Source organism: Lissotriton helveticus, chromosome 2_1 (assembly GCF_964261635.1).
Source record: "Lissotriton helveticus chromosome 2_1, aLisHel1.1, whole genome shotgun sequence".
Taxonomy (NCBI): domain Eukaryota; kingdom Metazoa; phylum Chordata; class Amphibia; order Caudata; family Salamandridae; genus Lissotriton; species Lissotriton helveticus.
In genome coordinates, this window is record NC_136059.1 from 425,905,837 (window position 1) to 425,922,889 (window position 17,053).

Below are 17,053 nucleotides of genomic sequence, written 5' to 3' on the forward strand. Positions count from 1 at the left end.
TAAATCCTGCTGAAATTTAACACAGGAAAATAACGCATTACAGTAGCACGCGGATTGTTGGTGTTAAACACCAAGATAGGTGTTATTAATCGCATCTGAAAATAAACAACGTACCAGGTTGTATCTTAATTTACCAGGTGTGGTAAATAAAGCCTCAACTTATAATGAGGCACTATGATTTCGAAGAACAGATAACGTAGTCGATGTTGTCGTGTCCCATGCTAATTACACACGGACACTGACTTATATGTCTTGAGCTCTTTATTCATACATCTGTACCGGTCCCCGTCCATACTCTAACTGTCCCCGTGGTTTCCTCTTCCCCGGCTCCTCCCGTTCCTGCTCCTCCCTCTGTCTCCACCCCTCAACTACTAGACTGCGTCTCACCATACTACATCTCCCCCTTTCTTAACAAAATGAGCTTAATGTCCTTAGTGTTCGCAGTTCTTCAATCCACCACACAGGTTGGCGAACAGCCTGCTCTTCAAACCTCAGTAATGTCGAATCTGAGGTGGGCTTGACTTTGGTCAATTTTTCGGTTGTCTTAATCAGGGCATTCTTGATCACGTTGCGTGTGAACTGTCTGCTCTCACATTCCGCAGTCGTCATGTCTCTTTCCCGTGGTGTAACTACTGGTGGTGTGGTTGCTCGATCTCTTTCCTGGGTGGATAGTGTTCTGGTCCTCTTCCGAGCGCCCGTATCCACTTCTGCTTCCGTTTGTCTTGTCCGGTTGAAGGCAGCACTGTCCTCCAGTTCAGGATCAGGTATGCCAGACAGTATGGTGCTATCTGATGAGACTGTCTTGGCTTGGTTCAGTAATTCATTCACCGCCTTTATCTTTACTGCCTTTTGCTTCGTCAGGTCAAAAACAATACTGTCTTCCTGTTTCGAGTCTGGGATGCCGGCCGGTGAGGTGTGAACGGTGGAGGTCAGTTTATGTCTTGGAGATTGATTTGCTGTCTCGGGTTGTTTCTCCCACGCCTGCACACGCCTGGAACAGGCAGACCCTGGGGTCGGCTGAATGTTGGTGTGTCTTGTTCTCCTCCGATGAGGACTTAGTTCTCCCGCCGTGTCTGGCTTCTTTTGCGGATTGACTGGTTGGTCCATTTTTATTTGGGTGCTGTTGGCCACGTTGCTGACCTCCGCTTTATAGGACCAGGACCAGGGCCTTCGAGTCAACCTTGCTGCCCCTCCCCGGGGTGACGGTGTGGTATTGGTGTCACGATGCACCTGTGCTCGATGCGACAGGTTGTCTGGTGGAGTGATCGAGTGTGCATTGGCATTGGTGTGGGACACGTTGCTCTCGACGTAAGGAGTGTCTCTTGGTTTGCTGATGTGTTCAGGTGCTTGGCGCCATGGCCAGTGTCGGGACCACGACTCTGTCGACTCAAAGGATCGAACCGAACTGCTGTCCGAATCAGAGGAGTTCTCCCTCACTTCCCTCTGAGAATGTTTCTTTAAGAATGTTGTACGTGGTCGTTGTCGGGACCGTGACTCTGCCGACTCAAAAGATCGGACCGACATGTTGTCTGAATCAGAGGAATTCTCCCTCACTTCCCTCTGAGAATGTTTCTTTAAGAATGTTGCACGTGGTCGTTGTCGGGACCATGACTCTGCCGATTCAAAAGATCGGACCGACGTGCTTTCTGAATCAGAGGGGTGTTCCGTCAGTTCCTTCTGTGATTGTTCATTTGGGACTGTCCTACTAGGTGGTCTTCGGAGCCGGGTAGTCCGTGACGAGCTGCTCTCCCCTCCGGAATTGTGTTGGAGAAGCTTCTCCATGTGTCTTTGTTGGAATATCTTCAACGCTGCCTCATTTGGGAGATTGTTTTTTGTCTCTTCGTCTTTCTCGTCTGATGTTATCCATCTGCGCTCTGTTTCGTCGTTTTCGCAGGGCCCATGGATGCTTTGGGGCCCATGTAGGCATGGATCTTTTCTTGCTGGTTGTTGTTGTTGTGAGGGACCAGTCCGTCTCGTGTCATCTGGTTCTACTTCCCAATTGCTTGATGTTCCAACACCTCTGACTTGAGTTTCATGTGTTCTCCAGCCAGATGTTTCCTTGGACTCGTCTTCACTGCTTGTCGACTGATGTCCCTGCGCCGACCTTCGGTGTTGACCAGTGCGACCCTTTCTTTTGTGGTTAGTCTTTCTCTCCCACTTGCTGTGTGGGATGCCTTCTTGTCCAGGAGTGCGATCCGTCCCACTTGATGCTCCTTCTTCCTCCTTTGAGTGACTCTTTGAGGAACTCCTGGGGGGTGAATAACTTCTTGGAATTGTCTTTTGGATGGTTGACTCTGGGTCATCTGACTCCGAGGAGTCCTTGGTTGACCTTGAGTAGTTGGATGCTGAGTAATCCGACTCTGAGTGATCCATGTTATTTTCTTTGTCACTGTGTCTTTCCCGGCGTCTTTTTGCTGGTCTGTCTTCCCTCTCTCTCCTTCCAGTTCCGTTTGTTTTCTGAGGGTTGTCTGTCCGGGCGTCTCGATAATTTGCTTTCAGATTCGGGGCTTTTGATTTGTCTCTTACATTGACGTGCAGTCCAATTTCAGCCTTCCTGATGATTTCTTCCAGTGACCACTTTCCTCGCAAGATCTTGAGTTTCGTGTCGGGGTTTGCGCAGCCTTCTATTATCCGGAGTCGGACTGCGTCCTCATTCGTAAAGGTGTTGAAGTGGCAGCCTTGTACCAGGTTTTTTAACCGAGTGATGAAGGTTGGCAGTGGTTCACCGGGTTCCTGCCGGGCTGAGTTGAAAGCAATGCGCTCTCGATCCACTTCCGTTTGTGCAGAGAGACGGGCACATAGCTTCTCTTGGAGTCTTTTATAGATGTCGGTGTCTTCGTCGGAAAATGTTTCGATTGGGCATCGGCCCTCTGGACCCACCAAGTGGAGGAGCAGCATTAGGCATTTCCTCTCTCTTTGTTCTCCATTGGCATCCAGGAAATCACTCAATGTGGCCAGCCATTGGTTCCGTTTGAGACACAAACTCCAGGTATCCGTCTGCATCCCTGGGGGTGGTGCGTCAAAGCAGGGATTGAACTGTTGTGAGATTTCTTCTCCCGCCATAAGAGGAGGATTTTGATGGATCATGTTCACAGAGCACGGGCTGTTCATTTGTCTTCTCGTCTTCGTAGTTGATCTGTGTTTAGTCCAAACCTGCGGTCTGGTCATGTGCTGGGACGTTAGCAATGCTCGTTTGGCCTTCGCCAATGCTCGCTTGGTCTTTGCTAATGCTTGATTCTGTTATGTTCGCCAGTGCTTGTTTGGTTTTCAGCAACACTTGCTTTCTTTCTTTGCTGCGATTTGTCCAATGCTTGTTGATCTGCGTGTCTCAATGCTTGTGTCTCTTTGTGTGGACCAGTGCTTGTTGACTTGCACGTATCAGCGTTTGTCCATTTGCATATACCAATGCTTTGTTCATTTGCATGTACCAATGCTTGTTGATTCACTTGTCCTGGCATGTGCCAATGCTTGTTTGGATGTCTGTTACCTTTGCCAATGATTGTTTGGTCTTTGCCAGTGTTCGTCCTTTACCAATGCTTATTCCCACTGTTCGCCTGACTTAAAGATGGCCGCCGCTAAATTTCACAGGGATGTCCTTTCAGCTGCCTGACTCTAAGATGGCCGCCCAAATCACGCGAGATGTGCTTGCATTCAGCCTGACATTCACAGGACTCACCGGCAGCCGATTTCCTTCTGGGCAGCAATTCCTTCTGAGCCTTTACACACTCCTGGGCTTCCAGCACACTCAGGTAGGGTCGGGGCAAGCTCCCGATTGGTCTTCATCATTTGCATATCACTTTTCACGCCTCGGGGTGGGGTTCTCCATCGAGGCAGCACACTTTCCTTTGGTGGGGCAGCGCTTCCTCGCACGGTGCCCTCACGGTCTCTGCTCTATGTCTTCACGTTCAGTCAGCACGGCAGGGTCGGGGTTGGGCTCCCGATCCCTCGCCCAGTCCACGCTGACCCTCACCTCACTCAGGTGCTCTCTGTTTCTTTTGGCGCGAAACGCGCTCTCGCTCCAGGGCACGTTCACGGGACCTCCGTGGTGTCTCAGACGTCTTCTGGTCACCGGAGCATCCGGCAGAATCGGGGTGAGCTCCCGATCTCTGCTTCTTCTTTGTTTTCGATTCCCGTTTTTCTTGCACCGACAGCGTGCTAACGCTCACGCATCGCGCGTGAGGTTTCCCGACTTCTGGTCTCCGGCGGGCACCAGTCTCAGCGCGCTCAGCCGCGCTTGGTAACCGACCTTCGTGGGGCGATGTCCACCACGCCAGGGTGTCTCTGCTTTGCTCTAGGGCGCTGGGCAGGGTCGGAGTGGGCTCCCGACTCCTGCTTCTTCACGGATGCCGATCCTCGCGCATCCGGCGGGACTCGCGCTTTTGGCGCGAACAGCTTTCCTTTCCTGGGCGTTTCAACGCTCGATCTGGCGGCTCCCTCTGGGCTCCCACGGTCGCTGGGGGGGGGAGCAGGGTCATCGGCTGCCGACCTCTTTCTTCTGGCGGCAGTACTTCCCGGCGACAAGTTCTTTACTTGATGCTGCAGGGACAGGGCACTCCGGTCGGGTTCTGAAGGCTATGATCATCCCGATCCCACCCTCGTCGCCAGCTGTCGTGTCCCATGCTAATTACACACGGACACTGACTTATATGTCTTGAGCTCTTTATTCATACATCTGTACCGGTCCCCGTCCATACTCTAACTGTCCCCGTGGTTTCCTCTTCCCCGGCTCCTCCCGTTCCTGCTCCTCCCTCTGTCTCCACCCCTCAACTACTAGACTGCGTCTCACCATACTACAGATGTGTGAATAGTATATCAGGAATAATCATGCACATGTCTGATAAACCACCCAGAAGCCTGTTTATTGTGCTTTTTAAGAAACTATGTGGGTCAGACTGCATTCATCTTTACACCAAATTTTGCAAACTTATTTACAGCGACTGCCCAGTGCAAACGTATGTAAACGTAGCTACCAAACGTTATCTTTCGTTATAAATGACACATCTTCAGTCTGTACTTTCAAAAAAGGTAACAGCATGTTTGCTAGAGTGTAATATACTTTTACGCTGTTCATTGTAAGCGGCTGACCCAAGTCAAAAAGGAAGATCATCCTGGAGTGATTCTGAAGTCATTAGATGACTTCAGCCAGGCAATTCCTGCAGTTAACTGGGGATGTCATCCGAAGCCATCCTGAAGTCTGCCCACAGGGAAAAAAATTTAAATGGGATGACTTTATCTAGAGTCATCAGAATAACTACTCCAGGATTAAGGCCCGATTACTTCAGTGGATAACATGCGATGAGCTTGAACTACTGCCGGATGATCCCATGCTGATTACAGGATTAGGGTGGATTACTCCAGGATGGGTCCCTGATTACTTCAGTGGAAAACATGTGATGACCTTGTACTACTCCAGAATGATCCAAGGATAACTTTAGAATGTGACTGGAACGGTACTAGTTGATTAATTAATAATGGGTATGTATTACCGCAGGATTGGTTCTGGCTGTATTACTGCATGGTGGTGTCAATATGCAGAAGTATTATTCTTGGATACTTGCTTGCCATTCACAAGATGTTAAGAAATACACAGTTTTATTACTTTGTTAGAGCAAATAATGGTTACAAAAACAAGCATTAGCAAAGCCAATAGGTTTTGCCTTTTTGACCATGTGACTGCAATTGTGGCTGCCTTTTTAGTAGTAAAATATAGCATAGTTCTTATGTATTAACTTTATTTTTAACATCCAGTGTTTATTACATTATTTAGAATATGATCATAATGATCAAATAGGTTAAGTTGAAAAAAAATCAATCACATAATGCCTACGAAGTGCAAAGAAAAGCACTGGGGGCATGAATAGGAAATGCCACAAACAGTCTAAGGATGATGCATCTGGTTTACACAACTAAATAATAACAAGCATTGGCATAGCCAATAGGTCTCGCCTTTGGAAACTTTTAAGTGTTTAGCGAGATATATTGACTTTACCAATGTCTTTAAGCTGTTCTGTACAGATTCTGCTGCATGCTGAAAAGTTATAATAAAGAAGTGGCAGAAGCATTTTTGTTACCTTAGATATGACCACAAAAACATTATGTACAACTCAACGACCATATTAAAAAAGTATCAAAAATAACGTCTGGAGGTTTTTTTTTATCCTTTCAATGCTGGCAGCTTGTATCTGCCTGTCCCAATGGTTGCTTGTTGTGGGGTTTTTTCTTTATGGAGGGGGCATAAATAACAGGAGGGGGAAGGTAAGTCAGTCAGTGAGTGAGAGAGTCAGTGAGTGAGAGAGTCAGTGAGTGAGAGAGTCAGTGAGTGAGAGAGTCAGTGAGTGAGAGAGTCAGTGAGTGAGAGAGTCAGTGAGTGAGAGAGTCAGTGAGTGAGAGAGTCAGTGAGTGAGAGAGTCAGTGAGTGAGAGAGTCAGTGAGTGAGAGAGTCAGTGAGTGAGAGAGTCAGTGAGTGAGAGAGTCAGTGAGTGAGAGAGTCAGTGAGTGAGAGAGTCAGTGAGTGAGAGTGAGTGAGTGTCAGTGAGTGAGTGTCAGTGAGAGAGCGAGTCAGTCAGTGAGAGAGAGCGAGTCAGTCAGTGAGAGAGAGCGAGTCAGTCAGTGAGAGAGAGCGAGTCAGTCAGTGAGAGAGAGCGAGTCAGTCAGTGAGAGAGAGCGAGTCAGTCAGTGAGAGAGAGCGAGTCAGTCAGTGAGAGAGAGCGAGCGAGCGAGTCAGTCGGAGAGAGAGCCAGTCAGAGAGAGATAGCGAGCGAGTCAGTCAGTGAGAGAGAGCGAGCCAGTGAGAGAGAGAGAGAGTCAGTCAGCGAGCGAGCGAGTCAGTGAGAGAGAGTCAGTCAGTGAGAGAGAGAGTCAGTCAGTGAGAGAGAGAGAGTCAGTCAGTGAGAGAGAGAGTCAGTCAGTGAGAGCGAGTCAGTGAGAGTGAGTCAGTCAGTGAGAGTGAGTCAGTGAGTGAGTCAGTGAGTGAGTCAGTGAGTCAGTCAGTGAGTGAGTGAGTGAGTGAGTCAGTGAGTGAGTGAGTCAGTGAGAGTGAGTGAGTCAGTGAGAGTGAGTGAGTCAGTGAGAGTGAGAGAGTGAGTGAGTCAGTGAGAGTGAGTCAGTCAGTGAGAGTGAGTCAGTCAGTGAGAGTGAGTCAGTCAGTGAGAGTGAGTCAGTCAGTGAGAGTGAGTCAGTCAGTCAGTGAGAGTGAGTCAGTCAGTCAGTGAGAGTGAGTCAGTCAGTGAGAGTGAGTCAGTCAGTCAGTCAGTGAGAGTGAGTCAGTCAGAGTGAGTCAGTCAGTGAGAGTGAGTCAGTCAGTGAGAGTGAGTCAGTCAGTCAGAGTGAGTCAGTCAGTCAGTCAGTGAGAGTGAGTCAGTCAGTCAGTCAGTGAGAGTGAGTCAGTCAGTCAGTCAGTGAGAGTGAGTCAGTCAGTCAGTCAGTGAGAGTGAGTGAGTGAGTCAGTCAGTCAGTGAGAGTGAGTCAGTCAGTCAGTGAGAGTGAGTCAGTCAGTCAGTGAGAGTCAGTCAGTCAGTGAGAGCGAGTCAGTCAGTCAGTGAGAGCGAGTCAGTCAGTCAGTGAGAGCGAGTCAGTCAGTCAGTGAGAGCGAGTCAGTCAGTCAGTGAGAGCGAGTCAGTCAGTCAGTGAGAGCGAGTCAGTCAGTGAGAGCGAGTCAGTCAGTGAGAGCGAGTCAGTCAGTGAGAGCGAGTCAGTCAGTGAGAGCGAGTCAGTCAGTGAGAGCGAGTCAGTCAGTGAGAGCGAGTCAGTCAGTGAGAGCGAGTCAGTCAGTGAGAGCGAGTCAGTCAGTGAGAGCGAGTCAGTCAGTCAGTGAGAGCGAGTCAGTCAGTCAGTGAGAGTGAGTCAGTCAGTCAGTGAGAGTGAGTCAGTCAGTCAGTGAGAGTGAGTGAGTCAGTGAGAGTGAGTCAGTCAGTCAGTCAGTGAGAGTGAGTCAGTCAGTCAGTCAGAGTGAGTCAGTCAGTGAGAGTGAGTCAGTCAGTCAGAGTGAGTCAGTCAGTCAGAGTGAGTCAGTCAGTCAGTCAGTCAGTGAGAGTGAGTCAGTCAGTCAGTCAGTGAGAGTGAGTCAGTCAGTCAGTCAGTGAGAGTGAGTCAGTCAGTCAGTCAGTGAGAGTGAGTGAGTGAGTGAGTCAGTCAGTCAGTGAGAGTGAGTCAGTCAGTCAGTGAGAGTGAGTCAGTCAGTCAGTGAGAGTGAGTGAGTCAGTCAGTGAGAGTGAGTCAGTCAGTCAGTGAGAGTGAGTCAGTCAGTGAGAGTGAGTCAGTCAGTGAGAGTGAGTCAGTCAGTCAGTGAGAGTGAGTCAGTCAGTCAGTGAGAGTGAGTGAGTCAGTCAGTCAGTGAGAGTGAGTGAGTCAGTCAGTCAGTGAGAGTGAGTCAGTGAGAGTGAGTGAGTCAGTGAGAGAGAGTGAGTCAGTCAGTCAGTGAGAGTGAGTCAGTCAGTCAGTGAGAGTGAGTGAGTCAGTCAGTCAGTGAGAGTGAGTCAGTGAGAGAGAGTGAGTCAGTCAGCTTAGGTTTTGTACTGGAAGGGTCCTCGTTCAGTACAAAAAATACTATGCCAAGAAAACAGTGAAAACTTTACCCATTTTGGAGGAGTGTTGTACCAAATACCAATTTGCTTTGGTTTGTAAATACTGAAAAGATTTTGAATCAAGTCTGCATTAGAAAACTTAAGCACACCAAAAGCAAAACATCCATAAATCTGCTCCCAACTATCAGATCCATATTCTCCTGCTCTGGAAAGATACTTTTTAAACTCTATCGCGAGATGCGGGCACTGTATGAAATAAATCTCAGAAACATTCTTTTTGGCTAGCTTTGTGCTATAGAAATACCATATGTACACAAAAGTAGTGGCCTGCAACAATGTTATGCTTTGCATTCAGATGAGCTTAACAACTTGTGCAGCTACTCCCATGCTCCCGACTCACTGGGACTTGCCTTACTTTGAGCTACAGAGAATTACCTAGAGCTGTATAACTTGATGACCAGTAACAAAAGACTGAAATAAATCATGGTTAAATGAAAAAGCATCAAAGGGGATGTGTCCACGTGTAATTTTATTGATCTACAACACGTTTGGTTCCATAGGAGCCAGGATACCGAACAATAGAACAAAAAAAGTCAAGGACACTGTTCTAGAGGGGAAAAAAGTGCCAGAATACTACAAGAAGAACAAAAGGCTGAATGAAAGCCAGCAACTTCGTTATTTGTTTCTAGATTCAGTTTTCTTTAGTCCTCTTCCGGCATTGCATACTTTATAGCCAGCTTCCTTCTCATAGTTTTGTTGTCCCGTGTTGGCCAGCCGCCATCCCTGCACATAGACTTCATAAGTTCTGGGAAAAAAGAAATTAACATAAATCAGTATCATCTTACCACCACTTTCTTAGGTTTTTAATAGGTTTGGGCTGCCCCGTCCAAGTGAAGAAACTGCCGTTCACCAGACGTTGTCCCACTTCCTAGGCAAACAGAAAGAAATCAATACCAGATTTAACTTACAAAACCATCATGGAGGCAGCCATGTTGAGCCTGCACTCTACTTACAATATTCTTATTTGCAAAACAGTCTTAGAAATATCATACTGACCAGAAATCCAAAAAGGAGCTTACGGCCAAGTGCTTGGAAAAGGGCAACTGATCCAATTATTGGGAGAGCTGGTCAGGTCTAAATAAAAGCTTTGAGCACCCATTCATCCGGTTTGAGCTTCTCACCTGGACCTACACATTCTGAAATTAAACCCCAACTCAAGGCTTTGCGCCAGATTTGCATGCCATTTGTAGCGCAAACTCTCAATGAGTTACAACCCCACCCCTATTGTTCTTTTGCAGACGTCCGTTAGTTAGGTGTGAAGGAGTCCTTGTACAATAATATGATCCAGGACCACATATGCAAATATATATTTTAACACTGTATTTATATTCAAGTATTTTCATAGTTCTAGATCTATCAGAGTGGAAATGGTGTCAGTAGTGCTGGGTGTTGATCTGCTTGGGCAACAGACTCCCCCAATACCAGTTGACAAGTGCAAACAGAGTCATGAGGCCACGCTTAGTAATAGCAAAGCAAGGCAAGTTTGCCCACGACACTGATCACCGCCATGTGGAATGAGGCACTGACCACATAACTTGATGAACTCATGATTATAAGGTACAGGGCACAACTCTGTGTTCCAGACCATGGAAAATGGATACACTGCCAGGTCGCAATTTGCTGCTACTTTTTTCAGTTTGTAAGTTGCTAAGTCTTATTGGCTGAGACAAACTTGGAAAAACTAAATGTTGACTATATATAAGCACATGGACATACTTTAATATTTCTGCCAACGTAGCATGTGAAAGGTAATATTATCGCTACGAGGGTTCTAACATTTTTGTTAGACTGATCCTCAATGCATAGCCACCGTTACAGTGGCTTTTACATGACCAAGGGATGGTGCAGGTCAGAAATAAACGTTTTAGACATCTAGAGACAGGAGAGAGATACCATGTGCGTTCTTTTCCAGCTTGGGCAAGTGACAAGTTCGGCATTTAACAGTTGACTGATTCAATGTTGGACCTTTACAGGTGCATGACTATAGCACTAAGGCCCTTTACCACTCATTCTAAGAAATATGCCTCTGGACATACTATCAGGGTAGAGTGATAGCTTTCCAGGATACCAGTGATCTATCTGTTCCATAACTTACCTTACTTCAACTATTAAAGCATTTCAAATTTGTTGAACAAGGATCCACGCTACATCCTCCTTTCAGAATCTAAAAGTGGTAATTCTGAAGATTGCCATAATCCATTACAGAAAACGTGGTTCACAAAAAACAAGGCCCTAAACACACACCATTAGTGGCATTAGATAGAACAAGGCTCAGGCACAGAGCTCCATACTCAGACTCAAGGACAGCAGGGTAGGGGCATTGTCAGTCGCACCCTCTCCTTTTGCAGACAGGGTGCGGGGTGGAGTGAAGTGTGAATAAATTGAGAAGTCCGGGACAAGAATGTGCTTTGCATAAGTCACAGCTCTGCCTAGCATTTCCCGCACTCCCTTTGTGTTGTTGACTTACTTGTTTGGGTCCTGTTGTCCTGCAGTTAGGAATTTGTGGATCCTTGATTGGACATCTCTGACATGTTCCAGCTCTGACACGCGGGTCTTCCTCTCCCAGCTCGTTGATATCTTCTTCCGGGTTCCTTCGCCTCTGCGTTCCCTCGCCAGAGGTACATGCTTGTGTAGCTGTTTCTTCGCACCTGAGTTTCTTCGGCCTCTCGTCCTGTACAGAATACAATGAGAGAAGAAAGATATATTTAACCAAAGAATCCTCATCTAACTGGTATATGGTAGGATGATGGTATACATATTTAGAAGGACATAGGTACTTATCTGATCCAAGGAGAGTGGAGAAATGGTTATTCTTTTGTTTCTCCTTTTTAACACATGCTGGCTCTAAAGAGAAAATAGATATGTTTGTTTCCTGATTTCTTAAGGAGACCCTATATTCTTAGCTGACCCAGCACTTTTTTGTGTAGCTTTTTCATATTACATCCTATCTAGCAAAATATGTTTTTTGTTTTTTCCTAGTATTAACTAGGATGTATATTTTTTGGTTAAAATGGAGTGCTACAGTGGCATTTGTTAAGGTTATTCCCCCTCATTGTTTGCAAATATATATATATATATATATACATACACACACACATATAACTTTCTTTTACCATAATGTTTAATAATTAGTATTTTTTCTATTCTTAGACACCTCATTACTAATTTGTTTTCTGCTTTTCTATACCTTCATTTGAATTGGAAGAGGGATGATCACTAGGTACGTTAACACTAAATAGCATTTCATGCCCTTTTAAGACAATCTCCAGACATGTGTAATTAAGATAACTTACTGTGTGTTTATTTACATAGGAGGTGTATGCAATCAACCCCATGCAGACATTGTGCAAGACGTGTCATTGTGATTCATCTCCTTTTCCTTGTTGTTTTCCCCTCTTCCCTACCTTGACCTGTGTTGGGCTGATCTTGGTGGGTGAGGGAAGTTGGGATCCAGCATCAGGTCTTCCATCTCGCTACTGCGGAAACATAAGGTGAGACTCAGAGCTACAAGCACCTGCCCATTGATGTAGATAAAAGACATGATATCCAGCTTATTGTGCCAGGCCACAAACAGTAAATGAAATTTAGGAAGGGACGCAAGCAGCCAGTTTATCGTCTCTCAGCTGAAAAGTTGAGCTAAGCGCACTTGCCGTTTTCTTGATTTAAATCACTAAAACAGGAACAATAGTTTCGAACATCTGGATACACGAACTATAGCAAAGAATGATCCCTGGGTTCGTTTAATCGTTGGGCAGAGATCCACCAGCAGAGGGGTCATTCTTGATCACCAATTAGCAAGATCCTAAGGGCCTTCATCCTGGGCTTCATGTTGCAGCCCTGGCATCTGTAATTGGGACATACACCCATGATATTCAAAGCATTGCCTACTTTCTGTGTGCAAATACTCAATCAGTGCTGAGTTAGCGTCTGCTTTAGCCTTGCGTTACTAGGGTGCAGCAGTTCAAGAGCCTCTGCACAAGTGTCTGCTTCGGTCTCACGGTTCTAGGGCAAGTCCAACACTTAGACACGCGGTTATGGCGATGGCACAGACAAGATATCTACTGGCAGTTTAAAGGGCAAAATGTAGGTTAGAATAAAAGGAAACGCACCACATCTCGCAAGAGCAATGATGGTATAATAACACAAAACACCCCATGGGTGAACTCCTAATGTGGAGAACAACAGAGCCAAACACAAGTAGAATGGCTTTTTACATGAGGAAGTGTTTTTGGTGGTGTAAAACAGTGTGTGCTGCCTGGTTTTTGATCTTCACCCTTGGGACAATCTGTGTTATTATTTATCCTAAGCATGTGGCCTTCCTTATTTTCCATGAAAAAGATGATGGCATTCGCATTTTAATTTGTGTTCCCTGGGCTACTGCAGTGGAGGTGTTCTCGGTTGTGCAGCGAAACGGGGCATTTGCGATACAGTCCCATATAGGTTTCCAGAATAAAAGGATGTCTGAAAGGTAGAGGGAAAGCGCACCTACAAAGCCACAATATTATCATAGACTGGTGAACAGTGGTCACATTATAGATTACACTCGAGCAGCGCTTGGTAACATTAATATGAGCAATGGTAGAATGGAGAAATAAGAAACTTCTACACTTGGTATGTCAAGAAGGAAGAGACTGATCCTAGCACACTGGCGACAACTACTCAACATTTTAATGTTATCCTCAGGAGAGGACTGTGTGACGGTTCACAGGTTTAGGATTGTACAGTCACACATAATAAAACTTGCATCAATCGGCCAACCCGATGCGAAGTTTGAATGTTTGAGAGGCTATGCAGCATGTTCCTCTCTTCAACTGTAGCTCAATATTAGGAGTATTGTATAAATGCAAATTATTTTCTAGGAAATGAGAACCGGTTACAGCCCTGGAGGTTGGAAAATTTCGTGTACACCCACAACAAGAGGGAGTCAGGCAGCACATGCTTCGAGTGAATCCAGAGTACCTAGTGCCCATGGAGTGACGAAAAATACCTTTAGTTAATTTCCAGAAATAGACAAAACAGCACCTACTGTTTACAACCATTTTATGCAGGTTTCCCTCCATGCTAGCCATTCAAAACTGCACCATTCCATAGACTGCCATGAACTCCAAGCATGCATTCAGTGAATTTATCAACTGTGATCAGACAGAAGACAACACACATGTATCGGTTTACTCTTCTCCTATACAGAAAGTACAATAGAAAACACCTGCAAAGGATAGATATTACAGAAAGACTATAGATTACTCAGCAAACCATGCGACATTTAATAATCCTACAATTTACTCCACAATCTAGCACTAACGCGGATGGCCACTCCCTTGTGCTGACTTCGGACTCCTAGGTGCCAGACCCTTTTTCCACCAGCTCCACGCAGAGAAGCCCCTCCATCGAAGACGGGGGGGGCCCAAGTCAAAAAGGAAGATCATCCTGGAGTGATTCTGAAGTCATTAGATGACTTCAGCCAGGCAATTCCTGCAGTTAACTGGGGATGTCATCCGAAGCCATCCTGAAGTCTGCCCACAGGGAAAAAAATTTAAATGGGATGACTTTATCTAGAGTCATCAGAATAACTACTCCAGGATTAAGGCCCGATTACTTCAGTGGATAACATGCGATGAGCTTGAACTACTGCCGGATGATCCCATGCTGATTACAGGATTATGGTGGATTACTCCAGGATGGGTCCCTGATTACTTCAGTGGAAAACATGTGATGACCTTGTACTACTCCAGAATGATCCAAGGATAACTTTAGAATGTGACTGGAACGGTACTAGTTGATTAATTAATAATGGGTATGTATTACCGCAGGATTGGTTCTGGCTGTATTACTGCATGGTGGTGTCAATATGCAGAAGTATTATTCTTGGATACTTGCTTGCCATTCACAAGATGTTAAGAAATACACAGTTTTATTACTTTGTTAGAGCAAATAATGGTTACAAAAACAAGCATTAGCAAAGCCAATAGGTTTTGCCTTTTTGACCATGTGACTGCAATTGTGGCTGCCTTTTTAGTAGTAAAATATAGCATAGTTCTTATGTATTAACTTTATTTTTAACATCCAGTGTTTATTACATTATTTAGAATATGATCATAATGATCAAATAGGTTAAGTTGAAAAAAAATCAATCACATAATGCCTACGAAGTGCAAAGAAAAGCACTGGGGGCATGAATAGGAAATGCCACAAACAGTCTAAGGATGATGCATCTGGTTTACACAACTAAATAATAACAAGCATTGGCATAGCCAATAGGTCTCGCCTTTGGAAACTTTTAAGTGTTTAGCGAGATATATTGACTTTACCAATGTCTTTAAGCTGTTCTGTACAGATTCTGCTGCATGCTGAAAAGTTATAATAAAGAAGTGGCAGAAGCATTTTTGTTACCTTAGATATGACCACAAAAACATTATGTACAACTCAACGACCATATTAAAAAAGTATCAAAAATAACGTCTGGAGGTTTTTTTTTATCCTTTCAATGCTGGCAGCTTGTATCTGCCTGTCCCAATGGTTGCTTGTTGTGGGGTTTTTTCTTTATGGAGGGGGCATAAATAACAGGAGGGGGAAGGTAAGTCAGTCAGTGAGTGAGAGAGTCAGTGAGTGAGAGAGTCAGTGAGTGAGAGAGTCAGTGAGTGAGAGAGTCAGTGAGTGAGAGAGTCAGTGAGTGAGAGAGTCAGTGAGTGAGAGAGTCAGTGAGTGAGAGAGTCAGTGAGTGAGAGAGTCAGTGAGTGAGAGAGTCAGTGAGTGAGAGAGTCAGTGAGTGAGAGAGTCAGTGAGTGAGAGAGTCAGTGAGTGAGAGAGTCAGTGAGTGAGAGTGAGTGAGTGTCAGTGAGTGAGTGTCAGTGAGAGAGCGAGTCAGTCAGTGAGAGAGAGCGAGTCAGTCAGTGAGAGAGAGCGAGTCAGTCAGTGAGAGAGAGCGAGTCAGTCAGTGAGAGAGAGCGAGTCAGTCAGTGAGAGAGAGCGAGTCAGTCAGTGAGAGAGAGCGAGTCAGTCAGTGAGAGAGAGCGAGCGAGCGAGTCAGTCGGAGAGAGAGCCAGTCAGAGAGAGATAGCGAGCGAGTCAGTCAGTGAGAGAGAGCGAGCCAGTGAGAGAGAGAGAGAGTCAGTCAGCGAGCGAGCGAGTCAGTGAGAGAGAGTCAGTCAGTGAGAGAGAGAGTCAGTCAGTGAGAGAGAGAGAGTCAGTCAGTGAGAGAGAGAGTCAGTCAGTGAGAGCGAGTCAGTGAGAGTGAGTCAGTCAGTGAGAGTGAGTCAGTGAGTGAGTCAGTGAGTGAGTCAGTGAGTCAGTCAGTGAGTGAGTGAGTGAGTGAGTCAGTGAGTGAGTGAGTCAGTGAGAGTGAGTGAGTCAGTGAGAGTGAGTGAGTCAGTGAGAGTGAGAGAGTGAGTGAGTCAGTGAGAGTGAGTCAGTCAGTGAGAGTGAGTCAGTCAGTGAGAGTGAGTCAGTCAGTGAGAGTGAGTCAGTCAGTGAGAGTGAGTCAGTCAGTCAGTGAGAGTGAGTCAGTCAGTCAGTGAGAGTGAGTCAGTCAGTGAGAGTGAGTCAGTCAGTCAGTCAGTGAGAGTGAGTCAGTCAGAGTGAGTCAGTCAGTGAGAGTGAGTCAGTCAGTGAGAGTGAGTCAGTCAGTCAGAGTGAGTCAGTCAGTCAGTCAGTGAGAGTGAGTCAGTCAGTCAGTCAGTGAGAGTGAGTCAGTCAGTCAGTCAGTGAGAGTGAGTCAGTCAGTCAGTCAGTGAGAGTGAGTGAGTGAGTCAGTCAGTCAGTGAGAGTGAGTCAGTCAGTCAGTGAGAGTCAGTCAGTCAGTGAGAGTGAGTCAGTCAGTCAGTGAGAGCGAGTCAGTCAGTCAGTGAGAGCGAGTCAGTCAGTCAGTGAGAGCGAGTCAGTCAGTCAGTGAGAGCGAGTCAGTCAGTCAGTGAGAGCGAGTCAGTCAGTGAGAGCGAGTCAGTCAGTGAGAGCGAGTCAGTCAGTGAGAGCGAGTCAGTCAGTGAGAGCGAGTCAGTCAGTGAGAGCGAGTCAGTCAGTGAGAGCGAGTCAGTCAGTGAGAGCGAGTCAGTCAGTGAGAGCGAGTCAGTCAGTGAGAGCGAGTCAGTCAGTCAGTGAGAGCGAGTCAGTCAGTCAGTGAGAGTGAGTCAGTCAGTCAGTGAGAGTGAGTCAGTCAGTCAGTGAGAGTGAGTGAGTCAGTGAGAGTGAGTCAGTCAGTCAGTCAGTGAGAGTGAGTCAGTCAGTCAGTCAGAGTGAGTCAGTCAGTGAGAGTGAGTCAGTCAGTCAGAGTGAGTCAGTCAGTCAGAGTGAGTCAGTCAGTCAGTCAGTCAGTGAGAGTGAGTCAGTCAGTCAGTCAGTGAGAGTGAGTCAGTCAGTCAGTCAGTGAGAGTGAGTCAGTCAGTCAGTCAGTGAGAGTGAGTGAGTGAGTGAGTCAGTCAGTCAGTGAGAGTGAGTCAGTCAGTCAGTGAGAGTGAGTCAGTCAGTCAGTGAGAGTG